Source organism: Giraffa tippelskirchi, chromosome 1 (assembly GCF_054371585.1).
Source record: "Giraffa tippelskirchi isolate mGirTip1 chromosome 1, T2T-mGirTip1v1.2.pri, whole genome shotgun sequence".
Lineage (NCBI taxonomy): Eukaryota > Metazoa > Chordata > Mammalia > Artiodactyla > Giraffidae > Giraffa > Giraffa tippelskirchi.
The window spans coordinates 219,215,269-219,222,341 of NC_137275.1; the positions used below are offsets into that span (position 1 = coordinate 219,215,269).

General features: G+C 37.8%; 1 non-coding gene across 1 annotated transcript; it reads right to left on the reverse strand.

Moving 5' to 3' along the window:
* Positions 1-3,647: 3,647 nt before the first annotated feature.
* Positions 3,648-3,719, reverse strand: TRNAW-CCA (transfer RNA tryptophan (anticodon CCA)). Its single transcript has one exon. It is a non-coding gene; the product is annotated as a tRNA-Trp (tRNA).
* Between the last annotated feature and the right edge of the window lie 3,354 nt (positions 3,720-7,073).

Genomic DNA, 7,073 nt, shown 5'->3' on the forward strand with positions numbered 1-7,073 from the left:
TACAAGCAGTCTAGAACAACTCTTTCTCCTGCTTCTTTCCTACCCGTATACCTTCCAGTTCGCTCTTCCCTCTCCTTAGCCAAGCTTCTTGAAGATCTTGTCTACACTAGCAGTCTACGTATCTCCACTTCTCACTTTTCAAACCTCTTCAATTAGGCATCTCCCCCTTTTCCCTTGAAACTTTTTCGACAAGATCATCAGTGAGTTCTCTGTTGCTAAATCTTTGGGCACCTTTCGATTCTTTGTTTAATCAACCATCCCTTTCCTCTTCCAAAATGCTATTTCTTTTCCATCATTACAGTTCGGCTGACTTGGTCTCTTCCTGCTTCTCTAGTGACTTTGTCTCAAACTCGCCTAGAGGTTTCTCTTCCTCTAGCTGTCTTCTAAATGCTGGTTTTTCTCAGAGAAGAAGTCCAGGCTCATATTCCTTTTCAATAGTCATACTCTTTTTGAGTCATCTCATCTACTCTTGTGGATCTAATTTAACCCTGTTATGCTTATCATTTTAGGTTCACCTGCAGTATAGAAGAACTGCTGGCTCAAAAGTACATCCAATTCTTCCAAGAAATTTCATCTTGAATGACCTACACGTATGTCTAAATTGAAATTATTGATACTCTCCTGTCTTAATATGCTTTACTACATATATTCCCTTTTGAAAGCAACTTGCACTCAGATTTCTAAGGCAAATGAATGAATGAACAGTAATCCTCAATCTTTCTGTCTTATCTCACATCTAATCCATCAACAATTTCCTTTGAATTGTTTCTACCTAACACTTCTAAAATTAATCCATTTTTCTCTCATACACCATAAACATGCCACATTTTTTTTCTTGGGAATCAATAGCACCCTTTTATCTGAACTTCTAACTTCTAATCTTACCCTACTATAGTTCATTCTGCATTCTAAAGCTAGAGATATATTTCTTTTTCTATCATTGTTATTCAAATAGACTTATTATTTGTTTTAAAATTTATTTTATTGAAGTACAGTTGATTTTACAATCTTGTGTTAATTTCTACTGTACAGCAAAGTGACTCAGTTTTACATATATATATATAATATATATATAATATATAATGGTGGAGGGGAAGAAATAAATATGCATATGTATGTGAAATATTATATAAATCAAGGCACAACATGGTAAAGATTAGGAACACTGAGGATGTTGGGAAGATCATAAAGTTTTTGGAGAATAGAAGAAATCAGGTTCACATACAATGTTTGGGGCTCCAAAAAGCTACCACAGCTCTCAAAATGTAAAAGTGTCCTTAAAAGTGTAAAGAATTTATAACATCTAAACTTCTAGACTCATATGCAAATGTAAAAGTAAAATAAGGACTGGCTGAAATGTGCAAGGGCTAAAAAACTACACAGGACGCCCATATGCCCCAATAAAATAAGGCACCAAAATGTAAACAAGAAAAGATTGGGATTCAGAAAATCATGGCTTCTATATTGAAGATAAAAGAACCCAGGATAATGATAAAGGGAATATCTAAGGTAAGAGCTGTTTAAAAAGCCCAGAGAGAAGTTAGAGTTACGTGAGTGGGCTCTATGAGGAAGACCTCTAAGGAGACAAAAACCAGATATATTACTTAACCATGTACATTCAGAACACGACTGAAGCAACTTAGCAGCAGCAACAGCATGTACGTTCATACATACATACACATCCATACAGATGACTGATACACAGATATGCAGATAGTCTTTTCTTTAACAGAAATAAAGTTTTATTGTTCTGGTAGGTATTTGAAGGCTTAAAATAACTTCCTGAACAAATGGATTATTAAGACAACTGTTAACCTGAAAAAGAAAATTTATACAAATAAAGGAAGTAATTTTGCTATATTTCATGGCTCAGCTCTGAAAATATTTACACAGTCTAATAATACAAACACTAAAATGTTTATTTAGTTAAAAGTACGGTAGAACTATCTTGAAAAGTTAAAGGAAGGAAAATGTGTATGCTGCATGTTGGTACAAAGGAAAGGTCATGGAGCACGCTGTAAGACAGTAGCCAGATTATCATAGTTAATCAATAGACAATGTCTAAAATTAAGACTAAAAATAGATATTGCATAATTTAGAAAATGGAAGCAAACACCCAAAGAAATATTTTGAAAATGTTGAAATTGTGTCTTCAGGAAGTAAGATTCAGTGATGAAAAGGGGCAAAGGATTGCTGTTTTTTGCTAAAAGTCAGAGATTACTATTTGATTTTTATAAAATATTTCCATAGAAATAACAAAACAGTGATGTGGATGGGGAGGAACACACAGGTAGGCGTGAATCAAAGGTCATGTTCTTGTCCTTGAACTGGATGCTAAGTTCAAAAGTGTTGGTATATGATCATGCTTTATAGCATACATAAAGCTTACATATATTATTTTATATACATCAAAAACCTAAAAGATATTTTAATACATAATCATTAATAAATTAAAAATTTGATAAATTGGTACAACTACTATGAAAAACAGCATGGAGGCTTCTCAAACAAAAAACAAAAAAACTAAAAATAGAATTACCATATGCACGTGTATTGGTTACTCGGTCATGTCCAGCTTTTTGCAACCCCATGGACTGTAGCCTGCCAGGCTCCTCTGTCCATGGAGTTCTCCAAGCAAGAATACTGGAGTGGGTTGCCATTTCCTCCTCCAGGGGATCTTCCTGACCCAGGGATTGAACCTGTGTCTCCTGCACTGCAGGTAGATTCTTTACTGCCTGAGCCACCAGGGAAGTCCAGAATTACCGTATGGTCCAGCAATTCCACTCCTGGGTATAAATCCAGGTAAAACAAAAACACTAGTTCAAAATGATGTCTGCATCCCAATGTTCACAGCAGCATGATTTACAGCAGTCAAGATATGCAAGCAACCCAAGTATCCATCAGCAGAAAAATGGGTAAAGAAGATTTATAATGGAATATTACTCCATGATATAAAAATGAAATGCTGCCATTTGCAGCAACATGGATGGACCTGCTAAGAATATTATGCTTACTAAAACAGGTCAAAGACAAATGCTACATGATAACACTAATGTGGAATCTAAAAAATAATGCAAATGAAGGTAAATAACAAAACAGAAACAGACTCACAGTACATAGAAAACCATCTCGTGGTACCAGAAGGGAGAGGGAAGTGGGGAGGGGCATATTAGGGGTATGCAATTAAGAGGAACAAACTACACCGTGCAAAATAGATAAGCAGCAAGGATGTGTCACATAGTACAGGAAATCATAGCCATTATCTTATAATAACTTTTAAAGGAATAAAATCTGTAAAAATGCTAAACCACCATGCTGAACATCTGAAACTAATACAAAATTATTGTAAATCGACTATACTTCAATTAAAAAAAAAAAACTTGAAGCTAAAAAACCTCTTTTGCATTCAATGTTGAAGTTTTTAGAAATGGGAAAATAGATTCCCCAATGTCTCTAAATACTATTGGCTGCAGAGTTTCCAATAAGTTTCTTCTCTTTGACTAAAAAAGTGAAAGTGAAAGTGAAGTCGCTCAGTCATGTCCGACTCTTTGTGACCCCATAGACTGCAGCCTACCAGGCTCCTCTGTTCATGGGATTCTCGTGGCAAGAATACTGGAGTGGGTTGCCACTTCCTTCTCCAGGGGATCTTCCCAACCCAGGGATCGAACCTGGGTCTCCCGCATTGGAGGCAGACGCTTTAACCTCTGAGCCACCAGGGAAGTCCTTCTTTACTAAAAAGAAAGTAAATAAAACAGTCAAGTGTCAAGGGTCTTTGTTACACAAATCTCTGGTAGACCATGGGTAAGTTAGCATGTGGTGTGTTTGAATAAAAGATGCATTGTCAGACATAAGACCATGGAGACCTCGGGCTGGGAGAAAGAAGTCTGACGGCAGCATCTCAGTGATGGCTGTTCTATTTCTACAGACAATTGCTCAGGGCACTTTGGGGTTACGTCTGCCTCTCATCCTGGAATTTACTGACGAAAACAAAGGGACACATTAACATAGATCTGAAAATTAATTGTCTACTCCTTCCAATGGATCTGCTGATGAGCAGATCATATGCTTACTCAGTGTTCCCTTCCCCTTTTGTCTGCAAGCTCCGTGCAGGTTGGGACCTTATGTCTTATGCATTCCTGGATATGCCTGACATTTGCCTGGCACATTGTGAGAACTAAATACATAGCAATTGAAAGAATGATTGAACTATTGATTTTTTTTGCTATTGATTAACCTGAGGTTTGGCCTATGAAACATTGTATCAATTCAGTTCAGTCTCTTAGCCGTGTCCGACTCTGTGACCCCATGGACTGCAGCACGCCAGGCCTCCCTGTCCATCACCAACTCCAGGAGTTTACTCAAACTCATGTCCATTGAGTCAGTGATGGCATCCAACCAACTCATCCTCTGTCGTCCCTTTCTCCTCCTGCCTTCAATCTTTCCCAGCATTAGGGTGTTTTCAAATGAGTCAGTTCTTCGCATCAGGTGGCCAAAGTATTGGAGTTTCAGCTTCAGCATCAGTCCTTCCAAGGAATATTCAGGACTTATTTCCTTTAGGATGGACTGGTTGGATCCCCTTGCAGTCCAAGGGACTCTCAAGAGTCTTCTCCAATACCAGAGCCAAATCTTAAACTTATCTGCTTCCCTCTCAGATGATGTAATGATGAGAATGTAAAATTTAATGGCAGAAGACTTCAGGTTAATTCCTGGGTATGTCCTTCACCAACTGTGCTATTTTGAGCAACACTGCATAGTTCTCTGAGCCTAAGTTCTCGCCTCCATTCATCCAGCATATCATGGTAATAAGACTTCTCTTGCTATGGGGAGGGAATGCGTTAATAACTGGGTATTTTATAGACTGTAAAATAATATACGAATGTCAGTTGTATCCATGACATAATCTTTCTGATATGTATTTTCTAAGTACTGTAACCATTTTATTCATCTCAGTACATGTTGGTTTTCTAAATTGAATTTATAAGCAAGATATTTTGGTGCAATGCTAATAGTCTTCATGAGTTTCTGGGGCACATAGATAGAATGGATTATCACTCAGGCATAAAAAGGAACAAAATTGTGCCATGTGCAGACACATGGACGGACTTAGAGACTGTCATATAGAGTGAAGTAAGTCAGAAAGAGAAAAACATGTATCATATATTAATGTATATATGTGGAACCTAGAAAACGTACAGATGAGCCTATTTGCAGAGCAGAAATAAAGACACAGGCAGAGAAAACATACATATGGATACTGAGGGTGGAAGGGGGAGATGGGATGAATTGGGAGATTGGGATTGACATATATACACCACCATGTTTAAATAGATAACTAATGAGAACCTACTGCATAGCACAGGGCACCCTACTCTGTTCTGTGGTGACCTAGATGGGAGGGAAGCTCAGAAGGAAGGGGATGTGTGTATACATGTGGCTGACTTATTTTGCTGTACAGCAGAAACTACACAACACTGTAAAGCAACTCTACTCCAACGAAAAATTTAAAACTAGATAAATAATAAGTTCTTACACTGCACACTCACACACACAAATTGTTAAGACAGAAATTGCCACAAATATTCATGTCTACCTCCTTGAGTCATAAGACCTCAAATATGTGAATCAACTATATTTTGCCCAAGGTACCATTTTCCCGCCATTTTTCTGACAAACACAGAGTTGATCAGTTCTATTATATGGTTAAGTCACTAAGATACAGGGAAACAACAAATCATTTTTTATTTTCTTTTTTAAATCACCTGTGTTTCAGATAAGTGGATGCTCTATGAAGTTACAGATAAAGTTCACTTGATTTAACTATTGAAGAACAAAGAAACCCCATTATCATTAAATTAAAATTATTTCATTATTAGATCTCTGTGTACATGGATGACCTTTCTTTTAGATCAGTTAACATCTTCACAATGTAATAAAGATTAGACCTCTATATTAATTATTTAGAAGAGAATCTGATGCAGTGAGGCAAGACAAGGTTTTGTAGCAATGTGCCCTGAATTCAAATTCTGACTCAGTCATTAATTTCCCCAAGCCTTAGTTTCCTTACATGCACAGAAAAAAACCAAAAAAACAAAACAGATACTTGAAAGGATGACAGAAATTTTATAGAATATACCTGATTGGAAATCAATTAATGTTGGTAATCAGTGTTAGTGATCATTGTATTAGAGTCAGACTTGGGGCTTTTGAACCCCTCATGCTCAGAATCATTCTCCAACTATGCCTGTATTTACATACTAAGTTGGATGTGCAGAAAGCAGTGGATACCGGCTGATTCTCAAGAAGAAGAAATGTGGCTTGGATGTGCGGGTGCAGGGGCAGCAACATCCCCAGAAGGCAGGAGTGGCTGGGCTGCATCTGGGTAGCTGTGTCGCACATGATCAGAGACCCACAGATGCCAGAACTGTGCTAAGTGCTTTACATGTGGAACAAGAAGGAAAACAAAGGCAGACAGCAAACCAAGAGTGTCTGCTTGCTATCCCCAAACCACAGCTATGTTCAAAGGAGGGGGAAGCCTGTCAGATAGAAAGAGCTTTGTTCTCCTGAAAACTTGATGGCTTTGGATATGCATGTTTGGTATTAAAACAGAAGAAAAGTGGCCAATACCCTGCTTTTAGGCACTGCAAGATGAAGGGGGTGAATGGGAATCAAAGAGAGAAACAGAGAAGCAGGGAACCTCACGCAGGTCTGTGTACAGCCATCCAGGGAAGCCCCAAATGTTTCAGTAAAGTCTACTAAACCTATGCATGCTGATGTGAGTGATTGTGTTGTTACAGTTACGTAAACTGAAGGAAAAAGTGATGCCCAAATCAGTGCAGTAAGGGGGAGACGTAGGTAGACCATCATATCAAGAGAAACTAAGTATCTCCCAGGGATTCCTATAAACCTTAGGCAGGACTTGGACTTGGATAAGTTATTTGGGAGTTAGAAGTAATTTGATAAAATCCAAGTGTACATGCGTGTACCTTTGTTGGGGGACTCTTAGCTAACCCAGAGATTATACACAGATCATAGTATCCTTATCTCTATACTACAAACAACGTTGGAAGATGTTC